At 33.2% G+C, this 15,524-nt stretch overlaps 1 protein-coding gene and 1 non-coding gene across 2 annotated transcripts in view; both read right to left on the bottom strand.

Moving 5' to 3' along the window:
- TFPI (tissue factor pathway inhibitor) overlaps positions 1–15,075 on the bottom strand; it is a 60,657-nt gene extending 45,582 nt beyond the window's left edge. The window contains exon 1 of the mRNA XM_033111319.1: positions 14,782–15,075. The gene's annotated coding sequence lies outside the window, so the exon portion shown is untranslated. The remainder of the gene's footprint in view (positions 1–14,781) is intronic.
- On the bottom strand, positions 1,480–1,623 carry LOC117026384 (U4 spliceosomal RNA). Its single transcript, XR_004423738.1, has one exon. It is a non-coding gene; the product is annotated as a U4 spliceosomal RNA (small nuclear RNA).
- Positions 15,076–15,524: the final 449 nt, after the last annotated feature.

Raw genomic sequence — 15,524 nt, 5'->3', positions numbered from 1 at the left:
TAAAAAAAAAAAAGGTCAGTGGATGGTTCCCAGCAATGAGGTGCGGAACCTAAGAAAAAGAACGTGTCATGTTAGGAAGGTAATGAATTCAGTGTGAGGCAGTTTGAATGTGAAGTGTTTGTGAGACATTCATTGGAACCTTGAAGTAAGAAGCCCAAAATGTACATATAGAGCTCAGTGTAGACTACTCTGCTGGAAACAGAAATGTGAGCATCAATGCATTAGTGATAATTAGTTCTGTGGAGTGGGTGAGATTGATATGTTTAACAAATAGTTATGTAACATTTGATATGGAGCAGGAATTCTTCTCAATACTTTACAAATACCAATTCATGTAATCCTCAGAGTGACTCTAGGAGGTGACTGTGAAGGTTGGGAAGGAATATCCTAGCAGTGAATGCTGAACAACAAGGATGAGGAGAGTAGGTCTGAGAAGACACAAATAGCCAGAGAGGCAGAAGAAACTGGGAGGCTATAGTGACACAGATGCTGAAGGAAGCAAGTACTTCCAGAAATTGTTTTAAGTCGACAATGTCTAAAGCACAGAGAGTTCAAATAAGGCAAGAGCTGAAAAGCATGCCTGGGGTTTAGTTACAATGGCCTCATCGGTACCCTTGCCAACTTGCGAATACGATTTGGTACAGTGGTGGGAGCAGCAGAAGGTGAGCTGAGGAACTGGAAGAGAAGCTGTGAAACAGCAATTTAGAATATCATTTTATAAATTCAGTATGCTGAAAAGTAAGAGAGCATTTGAAGGGAAATGTTTGTGGAAGGTATAGTTTTATATGTGTCTGATACTAGACAGGGAGAGACGAAAGCTTAAGCAAAGTTAAAATGAATAGAGGATGAGATCCTAGGCACAAGTGAAGAAAGAGGGTCTAACTCTGGCCTGAAGAAAAGGGTCTCTTCCATTAAAATGAGAGATTTTCTTCAGTGGGCATCAGGGCAGGCGACGCATGGTACATTTTTAGGTGTGTGTCTATGTGTGTGCGTGTGTGTGTACATGTATGTATGTACGTGTTTTGTGTGGCAGTTGTTGAAGAGTAGACAGAAAGATGAAGGTTTTCTTGCTGTGATTCAATTTTCTATGTAAAGAAGAGGTTGAGATTATCTGTTTAAAATTTCAAGAAGCTGTGAGGCTTTGGCATTTTTCTCTAGGGAAAATAAAATGTGGTAGTGGAAATTTCTTATTAAAAGACTTCTGGGCTGCTGGAAGCCTACATTATAAAGTTATAGTATTAATAATTTGTTCTTCAAAATTCAGTGCTTCTTCCCTCCATATACAAAAATTACACTTTTAAAGGAATCAGAGTAAGATTTTATCAATCGGACAGAGATAAAGCAAAAAGGGCCGGAGGTTGAGGAATATTGGTACAAGGAAAGAGATAAGTGGTTTATTATATTTATCACCTAATACTTTTCCTACATGTCTACATTCTTTGTTCAAAACTGTAGGTGATACTTTAAGCCAATGATACTACACTTGGGAATTTAAAATTATGAAAATCTCTAAGTGCATATTCATGTTTATTTTAGCAGAGAAAATAACACTATAGTTTTAATTAGCAATAATAGCACCTCGGATAAAACTCATTGGTTATGATACTGTCACTGCACAAAGCTAATACTACAGTTTTAAGCAATGTAGGTGTGCAACATTTTGACAATTATTAGATATGGTAGTATATCCATCTGCCAGACATAATAATATTGCACAAAGTTACACTGGTAATGATAATGACTATAAGATAAAATGGGGAGTAATCACAGTAGTATGAAATATAAAACTGTATACAAAAATATATGTATATATTAAGATCAACTAAGCATTAATTGGTATTCATGCAGAAAAATGTGTTTTAATAAAGGAAAATATATTAGGTCAGTGAGCTTGTGGATGTATTTTTGTCATTGTTTTTAACTTTTGAAGTTGTTGTTTCAATCATCTTGTTCGTTTGCTTATGAGACAGCCATTCTGTGCCACTTTTCACTGATAGCAGGTGAGGAGTTGAATACGTTCATAATCCAGTTCTCAGGGAAGGACAGCCTATGCCCAGCTATGGAATACATTTGTAATTAATACACTCTTCATTGATCCACATAATCATAGTGATTCCATTTTACTTACAATGATTGGCTTAGATGCTTCTATGTGATAAATGTCTGGCCACTGAGATGAGAGAGAAAGTATGCTATCTTCTAAGGCTAGGGACAAGGTACTTTTGAAAAAAATCCTTTTTAAGGCGAACTACCTTGAGATAAAGATGACATTCTGTGAATGATGAAAATAAAATAATGGAGAAAAACTAGATTTATGTTGAATTAAGTAGTGTTAAAGCATCCTATCTCTGTACTTTGTATGATGTGAGTTAAATGATCTCATTATTTAAGCTACTTATGCTATGGTTTTGTTCTGCCAACAGCCCAATGTAACCCAACTAAGAGTTATTTTGTTATTTTAACTAAAACTGGTTATTAACCAATGTTTTTCAACATTTTAATTCAAGGATACTTGGAGGATGAGAAAATAGCATCAGTACTACAAAGCCCAGGTTAGAGTCCCCTTTTTACTCATTAAAACTGTTTTGACATTAAAATAATGCCTGAAGTTTTACTATAAAAGAGTCAAATTTTCAAATTATATTTTAAAATTATGCCTAGAGTAAAGATAAAATGTGAGAAATCCTGAAGCAAAACATTCTATACCTGATAAGTAAATTAATATTAGAAACAGACTGATTTAAAAATAAAACCAAAACAACAACAAAAAAACGAAGCTCCCCATAAAATCACAAACTATTGACTCTAGTCATGTTTACTAAAAGATTGGCCAATCCACTAGGGAATCATCTATTGAATTTCGCTTTTGGTGCAGGAAATCATACTTCTGGAGAATTAAGCAATGTGAAATTTCCTAATGTTAGCCAATAGGTTAAATCTTAACACTTATCTGTATTTTAGCTTGTGACAATTTCACTGATTAAAACCGGTTATTATTCTCTTTGTTTAGATACAGAAGTAGTTGCCAGGTATACTTTTATAAAGCAGGGGAGTTTCCTCTAAGAATATAATATGTTAAAAGCTGTTCACTGTGTAGGCCTAACTTCTTGTCATTCACAATATGAGAAATAAAAGTAAAAAACAATCCCATAGGAAGGAAATGGTAATACAGGGAGAAAGAAAGAGTGGGTGTCTTCATGTTAACACCAAATAGCATACAACATGTGTAAACTACATTTATTAAAAAAAAAAAAAAACTACAAAAGCTGAAATGGAGGACAAGGTTTACAATTATATGCTGCTAGAGATAAAAGGAACTGTAGAGATAAGTATCTGAAATATCCTAGTTTTTTTTAATGAGGAAACTGAAATACAGAAATGGATTTTTTTTTCCCCCAAAGTCTTTTCATTTGCTTGTTTGCTGAGCTTCACCTCAAGCATAGGAATTGTCACTATTCAAGGAAAGGGCAACTTCATGCCTTAGAAAGACCCACTATCCTCACAAATATCTTCTCTCTCTCTCTCTCTCTCTCTCTCTCTCTCTCTCTCTCTCTCTCTCTCTCTCTCTTTTTCTAAAGTGAATTTCAGATTATTTACAATCTCTAGAAATTAGGATTTCATCAAATCATAACTAGGGGGAATTTTTATTCTCTGTTTTGGTCCAAAGTCCTATAAGTTAAATAAGTCAAGAAACTCATCAACTAAAACAACTGTTTTTCAAATTTCTATGTTTGTATTTTTGAAGAGGAAAAATAATCTCCCTTTAAATAATAACAGAGAATATTAATTCTTATTGTTAACTAAGAGAGAAGAGTGGAAGACTGGGATATAGAGAAGAAAAATTAAGGAGCAATAAAAGGAAGGGTAAAGAGATAATTTGGAAGTTAAGAATAGGGAAATGTAAATACATAGACATTTTTCTAAAAATTTATAAGGGAAGTCCAAAAACGAATTTGATGTATGCTAAAATTACAGTGAACAAAGGGAAATAAAATAGAAACACATAATAAAGGAAATAATTTCAAATATTATTTCTTATATAGTTGCCCGTAAATACTAAAACTCTTTTAGAAAAAATTGTGTGGAATTCTTTTGTCTGGATTTTATAGTTAAATTTGTAAGACTTTCTTTTTGTTTTTCAAAAAAAGGTGGCATTTGTTTCTTTGAATGATTTCACCTTTCCTCATCACAGTAACTCTAATTCCCATGATAATCCAGTTTGTTTAAAAGCAAAGCTCTTCACAGCATGCTGTTTCCATTTCTTTAAGGGGGGAAAAAACAAATAAAAGTTGGAATTATATGCCTAAACCAAAATGTAGGTTTCTGAGAATACAGTTTTGCTCAACTACTAATGTCAATAGCTCCAAATGGAAGGAAATGGGAAAAAAAAAATACAAATGAACACAATACATTTTGATGTGAGGGGAGAAAGAAAATGAATATATTAACCGTGTCTTTCTCTATGATTGTTACTATCCATATTGAGAGAATGATATAGAAATACCTATGACTGCTTCTGTCTGTTTTTCCAGCTTTTTGTATCTGCTTTTGTAGGTACCCATTACCGAGTAAGATAGGAAAATGGTATTTCAGGGCCATTGCTTTTCTAATTATTTGTCTCTCTATCTCTTGGGTGTGCAATTTATTCTAATTAATCTATTAACTCATATTGAGTATCATATCTATGGGCAGGGAGTATATGTACTTTGGAAAGAAATGGAAAGACAGACAGTTGAAATCTTCCTAACAGTGTTCAGATTAGAACTTTGATTCATAGCTAATATAATTCAGGTCGATATTACATTTTTTATTTCAAGGATCAATAGCTAAAGTCAGGGCAGTGTTCTCATTTCCCCTCAATCTGTTGCAATCCCAGATTTTGTCTCTGCTTAAACAAATCTATTGGAGTCTTCTTAACTTTCTGCTTCTGATTATCTCAGCTCGGGTGAGAAAAGGACAGCAAAATGTTAGCTCATGTACTGGAATTTCCCACAAAATATTACTATATTTTCTCCATTAAGAAAAGAGAAACGAAATATGGACTGAACATACCTGAGACTAGATATTGAGAACATTTTGCTGTCTGATACATGATAAAATATGTAACTTTTTTTTCCTGACTAGAAAAGATTTATGGTTCCAAATATAAAGTATCATAAACATGATGAACCAATTATGATTAATTTTGTCATTCCACAGTGAGAATAATTCTCCTGCAGAAATAAGTCCTAATGTGAAAAACCTTGGAATTTCTAATGTGCTCTAATGAAAAGTATCTGGGGAGGGGTCGGAGCCTATTTCAAGATTGGAACTGCAGCTGTTGGTGACTCTACACACATGTTTAGATGACATTGTGAGTTCAACTTGTCTGAATCATCACTATAAAGGAACAGGGAGCCAGCCCCAGGAGCTGAGTCACAGTCCTCCAGGAACCATTAAATGTTGATCTTCAGCCACTTGCATTCAGACTGTAAAATGGCATACCCATGAAAAAATAACTATTGGCCTAGAGTACGAAAGGCAATTGGTGTCACTTCCTTTATTATTCATAGCATCCAGGAAATAGTTCTCTTCTTCTCTTGGTTCCTCACATTGGATGCTCATTATTTTACATTTTTATAAGGACCAATTAGTTTTTCCAAATTGCCATTCCTTTTTCTCCTATCCAAACTCTACTTAACACATAATCAGATAATCAGGAATCAGATAATATTTGCTTGTTAAATGTCTCTCTTAAATTAATGCCCTACAATTAAATTTCCTTAATTGTAGTTTTCTGAAAATAGACATCAGTTTCGATGTTTTCATAAGCTACTTCAAACATAATTAGGTTAATTTATAAATGATTAAGATTTATTACATTGTTCATATGATAAAATTTATCACATACTTTTTGTATCTTTGTATATAAAAGCCATGTAGTTAATACTCATCTTTGAAAATATTAAAAATGTAATCTGCTTATTTAGGTGTAATGATAGGACTAAAAGGCATCCTAAAATAATTCAATCTTTTCTTGGCTTTGCTTCTCAAATGGTCTTTTCTCTAAGATTTCTTATCCGTAGGATAACTTATCTCTGTGCCCCTCCAACCCCCTCAACCTTTCCCCACCCATGTCGAGTTTATCTGAAACCTTTGAAACCTTTATTTTGCCTCTTCAGGACATACTATTTTTGATTCTAACTCTATATGCACTGTTTTCCTTAGATATTTAATCATGCCTCAGATACATCTTCCGTGGATTAATAGCCGAGAAAAACTACAGACTTCCTCTAAAGTGCAAAGATACACATGCACATATATTTTTTCACACACATTTTTGAAGACTATCCATGGATGCCCACTCACTTATGTCCTTTCAGGTGAGAGTCTTCTAGTGCCTATTAGGGAGGAAAATTGGCCACTTGTACCTGTCTGACTTCTGAATGAGAAGATGATAATATGGAGGGCAGGCCAGTGTCAGTGGGAGAGCAATGTTGACGTAATAGTGATAACGGTGAGCGCTGGTTCCTCGGGAAGCTCTCACTTTTGTAAGGGCTATAATTAATGAATACAAACTTACAGCGGTTTGAAGAGTTTCGTTTAGAGTTTGACCACATATAGAAAGACAAATGTTTTCTTTATTGTGTATCTGTTTCTTTTCCTCATAGTCTGTACAACTATGCTAAATGAGATTAAACTACGGAACTTAAATAAGATGCATAGAAGCTTGCGTAATGTACATACTCTCACATAATTATGAGCTAAATTCTAATGCTAAATATAGATTTTGTCTGCAATATTTGTCACTTGGGATTATCAGTTTGCCTTAATTAGTGTAAATAATTGAAGAGGAAGCACCTGGAGCTAAGTTTCCTTTCATTAAAGAGAAAGTTTTAATTTGCGCTATCAGTTAACTTTCCCCAGCTTTCAATATATGGAAGTAGCCAGGAAGGAGCAGAGGAAAGATAATTATGCGAAATTGTGATAAGAAACTACATCAGGAAGGGCAATCTTCATTATAAACTCTAGAGACTCTAGGTAAATAACACTAAGAACTCATAGTTTTGAAAATGCCTATTGAACAAGTGACAACTTGATTGGTTTTAAGCTTGTAGGGTTCATTTGTCATCTAAAATAGAAGAGAATAAGATATTAAGTGCCCCAAATACTACTATTATCAGAAAACCATAATGAAACAAATAAACTACTTATCTGAAATAAAAGAATTATTCTGTAGAAATAGTGAATTTCTTTTCATTGTACAAATATGTAAATGTATTTACTCATCTAACATAGTTTCTGGGATACAGCAGGCAAAAATGTGTTTATATTATCCAGGCAAACTAATGAATTACAGTTCATGTGCCTTTAGATTTTCTCTTTCTATGGTATTTATGGTGATTTTTTACTTTATAGGATATCTTTAAAATAATATTTTAAAAAATAGCCCTTCCACTTCCAGACACAATGGATTAATACAGACCAGATTTATCCTCCCACCTGAAACACCTTAAAAGTATAAAACTGTCAAAATAGTGAAATGATGGTTTTCAACTAATTCAATATTGGCCAGTGAAGAACAGTGATTCCCTAAGTATGGTGAATAAGAGTTCAGCCCTATATTCTGACGTTCGCTTCAGTGTACTGACTGAAGAAAGTTTCCACACTGTAGTTCAGGAAAGGGGGAGCTCTGGAATTTCCAGGTGGTTTCCCTGAGTTAAAGTGACAAAGCAGGGAGTCTGGGGTGGCCAAGGCGGTTGGAGTTTGCAGGACAGAGAACCAAAAAGTAAAGAGCCACACAGCAGCAGAGATCTGGAGGTCTTCAGAATGTCCTTAAGTCTTCAGCTTAATACTGATCAGTGCATGCATGAGAGAAAAGTACCCAAGTTTGGGTAAATAACGACCTGAAAGGGCTAGAGGGGATAATACTTAGAACACATGAAAGCTGGAAATATTTCTTGTCCTAAACTGTGAAAATCTAAATTCATTGAACATCAAGTAGAGCATTCAGAAGGTTGTTTTCATCAGTACTGGGGAAAATTTAACCATAGACTTTCTCTGATTTGCCTAACAAAGCTTAACAGCAAGATAACAAAGTACCAAATTGTTTCCAAGTAATTAAACTGCATCCCAGATTAGAATTCAAGATACAACATTTTCAGAACCCAAGAAGATAAAATTCACAACATCAGGCATTCAAATAAAAACCACAAGGCATGCAAATAACAACAAACTATAACTCATAATAAGAAGAGTCAAAATGACACAGAAAATAGAATTAGCAGACAACAATATTAAAACTATAATTTTAACTGCATTGCATATGTTCAAGAAACTAGAAAATAGATTGTGTCTTAAGTACAGAAAGAAGATAGAGACCCCAAATGAATTTTTAGAAATAAAAATGACCATATCTGAGGTGAAAAATTCTCTATATGTGATTATAAACAGATTAGACATTGCTTAAGAAGAAAAAAGAGAGAGAGAGCGATAATGATGGAAGCTATGTAAAGTGAAACAGGAAATAAAAAATGACTCGATACCATGAATGGAGTACGAGTGTGCTGTGAAGTTCACTTTAAGCATTTTAAGCATCGTAATTTCTATACATGTAATTGGAGTCCTGGAAAGAGAGGAGAGGGCTTGAAGGAGGAAAATGGCACCAGGTGGAATTGTGGATCTATGCAGAGGCTGAAGATGCCAAAGCAAATAAGTGTATGGACAAATATAAAAGGCTTTTTTTTTTTTAACATTTAAATCTCTTTAAAAGATAATTACTTCAACAATTTGGACAAATATACCATATTAATTAACATAAGATGTTAATAAGATGAGTCGAGGGTATATAGTTACTCTTCCTAGGTTAAAAATTTTCTGTAAATCACCATTTTTTCTGTAAATCTAAACGTGTTCTAAGTAAAAAGTTTATTTAAAATAGATAACCAGCTGTTTGAAACCAAAATAATTAAATTGTAATGTGTTATTTATAATATATGTAGAAACAAAATATGCGACAACAATAGCTCAAAGCCCCAGCAGGGAAAATAGTAGCATACTGTTTAAAGTTTCTTATACTGTTGGATGAATGGGTAATATCACTTGGAGGTAGCCTGGGGTAAATCAAAGATATATACTCTAAGCCCCAAAGCAACCACTAAAATAACAAAATGAAATAACAGCAAATAAACCAAAGAAGGAGATCAAATACTACCTCATGCATAATGCTATATCCAAAAGAAGACTCCAAAGAAGTAAAAAAAAGGAAACAAAAACAGATAGGGCCAATAGAGCAGCAGCAAGGTGGTAGACTTAAACTAAAGCATACCAATTATCGCATCCAATGTAAATGTTCCTAACACTCCAATTCAAAGGCAAATATTGTCTGATTGAATAAAACAGGAAGACCCAACTATCTTTTGCCTAAAAAACCCACTTTATATATGAACATAAAAAGAAAAAGTAAGAGAAAGATATTTGGAAACTAAAGATATTTGGGAATCTCAAATATTTGGAAACTAACATTCTTCTAAAAAAACCCATGGTCAATGTTGAAATCACAGGGTAGAATTAGGGAATATTTTGAACTGACTAAAAATGAAAACACAGCATCTCAAGAGACAGCCAAAGTAATATTTAGAGAAAAATTAAAAAATTAGAGTGAATATCAATGAAATAAGAATAGAAAACCAATAGAGAAAGTAAATGAAACCAAAGACTGGATCTTTTACAAAATACGTAAAATTGATAACCCTCGATATAGACTGAAAAGGAAGAAAAGAGAAGATTCACAAATCACCAATGTTAAAAGCTAGGGGATTCATATCATTACAGATTCTAGTATAAGGAAATATTAAGAACTTTATGCCAACAAATTTGACAACTTAGATGTAATGGACCAATTTCTTGAAAGTCACAAGCTGCCAAAGCTCATTCAAGAAGAAATAGATAAACTAAATAGCCCTATAATTTTTTAAGTTGAATTTTGTAATTACAGACCTTCCCACCAAGAAAACTTAAGCCCCAAATGGTTTCCCTGGTGAATTCTACCAAACATTTAAAGGAGAAATAATAACAATTTTACATTAACTTTTCCAGAAAATTTAACAGAAAGCAGGAGATACTTGGCATCTTATTCTATAAGGCCTGAATACCCTGATACCAACGCCCATCCCCACCAAAAAAAGACATGAATAAAAAACATTAGCCTCCAGTACAGCAATATCAGGTAAAAATATGTTCCAGTTTCCATTAGGAAACAAATAGGAAAATCCTGTTTTAATTTTTAAAAATTAGGTTTTAATCATTTAATAGTTTTCTTTTACTTTTTTATTATGTTAAAATAGCTATAGCATGAAATTTGCTACTTTAACCACTTTTAAGTATATGATTCAGTGGCATTCATTATATTCACAATGTTGTGCAATCACCACCACTATTTCCAAAATTTGTCATCATCCCAAACAGAAACTGTATTCACTAAGCAATAACTCACTATTCATTGCTTCCTCTAGGCTCAGGTAACCTCTAATCTACTTTCTGTCTTTATGAATTTGCCTGTTCTAGACACCCCATATAAGTAGAATTATACACTATTTGCTTTATTTTGTTTGGTTTATTTCAATTACCATAATGTTCTTAAGATTCATTTATGTAGCATGCATCATAGACGTTCATTCATTTTGTGTTCATGTATATTTGAAATCAATTGCAAAAATAAAGAGCAAGAGTGAGCATATGATATTTGATATAATCATTTGCATTCATTTTTTGGGGGCTTTGTTTGAAGTTTCCTACATACATTTGAAAAATATTATGAAAAATTTGCAACGCACACTGTTATTCTGGAGACTCACCCCTTTGCTGAGATCTACTTTATTTCTAAGCCTTGCAAAATTAGGAATGGGGTGATGCTTACAGATGGATTATTATGGAATTCAAAGATGGGATAGATGTTGATAAGAATCATGAAGAGGAGATATAGAATGAGGTTGGCAGTAGAGTGGTGATGGTGATGAAGAGTGTCAGTGGCACAGTTTGCTTAGTAATTAAAAAACACTACATGTTATCAGTGCCATTTTGTTGGATCCTTTCATTTTTCTGATGTTGAAATAATCTAATCAGCAACATATGATACTTATTCAGTCGAGAGAGAATATTACCATCACATTTTTACTGGGGAGTTCCTTGCAATAAGTCCATGTCTCCCCAGGGATCTGTGGTCCACCAGATGGAACAGTTGGGATAGAAATATTGCACCATTGGGACTTGCACTGCAAGGATGGACCACGATGTCCTTCTACTCTTGTTTTTAAAGTGGTTTGAGATGTAGTTGTTCCAACTGAGCGAGAACACAGAATCCTAAAGAGAGATGGACATAACAGATTGGATATGGGTCCAGTGCTTTTTGTCATTGCTTGTGGAAAGAAGAAAAGTGGAAATGATTAGGTTGCTCTCAGCTGTTTGGTAATTGAATCTGAGGCTCTGATTCCTCATGGCACCTGCCACTTACAAAATTAAAGACAGGGAGAAAAGGGTAGTGGGAAGACTTGGGCTCCTGGAGATGACATATCCAAGAAAGCAATCACTGAGTACCTCAGAGACCCAAGAAAGATGATTTAGCATAAAAATAACTCCCTAGGATAACCTGCACCTTGTCTTCATTTTGGTGAGGTTTAATATCCAGAAACAAGGACTTCAATAGTCACTCTATATCCTGAATTCAGATTTCTCCTAATGCACATGGTACCGATCAGAAAGAATGATAGTATTGGTATATTTCTATGAAATGTATAATGCATATATACATATATATATATACACACACACACACCTATGTATGTATAAGCCTATATATGTATATATACATATATACGTATATATACGTATATACACGTATATATATATATGTGTACACACACACACACACACACACACACACACACACACACACACACATATAGGCTTAAATAGTGGAAATTTATTTTCTCCCAGTTCTGGAGGTTGTGAGTTCCAAAAACAGCCAATTTGGTTTCTGATGAGAGCTCTGTTTCTGGCTTGCATATGGCTATCTCCTTCTTCTTCTTCCTCTTCTTTTTCTTCTTCTTCCTCTTCTTCTTGTTTTAAAAGATTTTTTTATTAAAATACAACTAATGTACAATATTATATTAGTTTCAGGTGTACATAGTTATTCAACAGTACCCACCTAGCTCTATACAGTGTTAATCCCACATTATTGATTTTATTCCCTGTGCTAAAGAAGCGATCACCATGATAAGTCTAGCAACTGTGGTAAAAACTATGTATAGTGCCAGGTGGTACTAGTCAGGGAGAGCACTTACTAAATTATATAAATGTCTCACTACTATGCTGCACACTTGAAACTAATATAAAATAATATTGAATGTCAACTCTAATTGAAATTTAAAAGGGGTGAAAGATCAATAATATTTTTGTTTTTAACAAGGTAACTCTGCAAATTAAATTCCCCAAGTTAAATGTTTCAGATGGTAAACAAGAAAAGGGTACCTAGAGATAGGCTTTGTTGAGAATGGATTGTTAAGTCATGTCTACATAGTAAATATAAGTTGGTGATATAATTAACACATTTTAATCAATATTATCATTTACCTTATTTAATTTATACTAATAAATAAGATTTTTAAAACACCTCTGAGTATTTCCCTTCCCTTTTCATGGTGTTTCTCACACTTTTATTTATTTGTTTTTATTTTTTGGATGTTTACTTTGCTTTTTTTCTTCTTCTGTTAGGTAGAGCTATCAGTTGAAGTCTGTCTTGAAAGTTTGTGACACTGATTTTAATAAACCAACCATTCCTAAAGAATCTATAGTACATTTACTAGTTTGTTAGATTGCTAGTAGGTGTTCTGAGAATAAATGAAGCCTTTTGAGCTTGGACTTTTTCCTCCAGTAGTTTGTCATCCTGTTGAATTATCTTTTGAATTTGAATAATGTAGATAGCTAAAATCAGGAAATTAATTTTTAAGGAAGGAGTAAATTAGTGTTTTGAAAAGTATTGTTTACTATAAGAACAATTTTCCACTTTATAGGTTATTATTATTTTTAAATTGAGCAACAATAGACAATTCTAGTCAAAATAGTTCTGCAACCAACAAACAAAGCCTAAAGTTATGGACAATCAGACCAGCAAGCAAGCTGATGGCAGAATCCATTTGGACAAGAGCCACATTTCCCAAAGGGCTTTTTTAATCTCATCATTGGAGGTAAAACAGATGCATAAAGATATCAGACTGTATTTAAAAAAACAATACTTGTCCAATTCAGCACACCTAATAGATAGGGAACCAAATAGCAGTATAAATGTCACTAAAGTTCTCCAAGAAGATTCGATGATCACCTGAGGAAGACAAATTTGGTTTCCCAATATAACTATTAAAATTGTTAAATGTAGCTATTTAAAAATTTTACTCTTACTTCTATAGTATAATTAGATAATTTTTTGTATTTACATTAATATTTTTAATCTGTTGATCCCCATGAATATTTTATATCATTTTATTAACCAATAGGCCCCAAATTAAATTTTCATACTCCAGTAAATTTTCAGAGATTATTTACCCTTTAGTTTAAGGACTAGATGAGATATACATAACACGTCTTGAAATAATCATGTACTAGAATGATGAATTAAAAATAATCCTAAAAAGGTTTTATGAAAGGATTTTGTTAGGATCAAACCTTCAATAATTCTAAATCAACACAACTTTCCCCTTCTGACGTAAATATTATGCTTTTACACAGAAAATATGACTCTTGGGGCTGTATGTTTCCTGCTTGGGTTCTGCCCTTTGTGTTTATGTTATCATATAGTACACAAAGTCATTTTGTGACTAATTTCCAGAGCTCTGAGTCACAGTGTGGCTGTTGCTTATCTTTGGTTTTTTTTCTACATGGAACTGCTTTCGGCACTCATTTTTTGGTAATACTCTCACACAAATGAGTTTTTTCCTTAATTTAATTTTTGTTTCATTATAGTTGTGTACTTCTATATTATGTGTTTCCCTTCACTACCAGAAGCAAAGTTTAATATCATTTCTTTCATAACCAAAAAGAAAGTGATAGTACATAGTATAGGTATATAATCTATGGCTTTAATTTCCATAATTGTACTACATATAGACTTGATCATATATGTTCTTATTTAAATATCTTAGAATATGAGCTTTGGTCTTTGGAGACTTATAAAATATTTCCATAGAAAAATTTATTAATGCTGGCATGAAATTTAACTTAGATTACAAGAATTCTAATGTTTATATCTCATTTTCAATATCACTGATTAATGGCAGTGAAAGAAGCTTGTTTAAACATAAGGCTCTCAGGTAATTTATTGTATTTCTTTACACATTACTAAATAATATTTAAAGGAAAACCATATCTTTAGAAAATTCCAATTTAACAGACACAATTAGTAAAGAATTGCTACTACAAACTTAAAATTATAAGAAAGGATACATCTGAGCAACTTCTTACAAAATTGTTTATAATCTTAAATGCACAAACATATATTGCATATATATATATATAATTATATATATATAATTTGCTTAAGAACTAAACGCACAGTGCTGAGTACCTAATGTTTCATTGCAATATGAGTTTACTTTGTTTACAGAGAAGAGTCGATTTCCATTTTAGAGTTACAGACAATAGTCCTCCCCTACCCCTCTTTATCTCTCAGTACCCTGCTTTTCCCCCCAAAAAAAAACAAAATAAAGGTTACTTTTCATGGGCTAGAAAAATATACTGCCAAGTACTCACGTGTAAAATCTCTGAAGAAAGTTCTTGGAAAGATTTTTTCAAAGCGAAGTTGAGGTAATTTTGTTTTCCCTTCCAGACACTGAATAGAGGATTTGTCTTTTCTACTTCTTCTTTTAAACAGATCAAGAAACGGGAGTGGAGAATAATGAAAGAAATGCAATCTGATCCTGCTAGCCGTGAAAGGGTGAGGTAAGAATCTGACGATTATCCAGCCCAGAGTCGCTCCCCTCTGTTGCAGAAAGGAGGGAGCCTCAGACCCGGCAGTTGGGAATAACCAGGCTTCCTGTTTAGGTCACTCCAACTCTCTGTAGGCTAGTTTCACCAAACTCTCCAAAAGCCTTTTCTATTATGCAGGAAGCAGACAAAGGAAACAGTTTACACTTAGATTTCACAATTACTGTTTTCGAATGACTATTTCTTTTGCTTTAAAGGATTCTTTTTGTAATCATCAGTTAAAAAAAGATACTGCTTCCAGTTAATATTTTTAAAACATTATATACTTATTATTACATTGTTACTTAAGAAAATGAACTTTTTTTGCACTTTGTTTCTTGTGTTCTTCAAATTATTTCATCCACATGGTCAGGACATAGTATATGAAAAAATCTGAGAACTATTGAAGTTCCGTCTGATTAGAGAAGCAATATGTTGTATTGTCTATTGCAGAATGTCAGGCTGTGAACCCTGCATTAGCTACTTGCTAGCTTTGCAACTTTGGTCAATTATTTAATCTCTCTGTGTCA

The sequence above is a fragment of the Rhinolophus ferrumequinum genome, chromosome 8 (genome assembly GCF_004115265.2).
Source record: "Rhinolophus ferrumequinum isolate MPI-CBG mRhiFer1 chromosome 8, mRhiFer1_v1.p, whole genome shotgun sequence".
NCBI classification, from domain to species: domain Eukaryota; kingdom Metazoa; phylum Chordata; class Mammalia; order Chiroptera; family Rhinolophidae; genus Rhinolophus; species Rhinolophus ferrumequinum.
The sequence above is the reverse complement of the archived record's forward strand: the minus strand, read 5'-3'. Positions and strand labels throughout refer to the sequence as shown.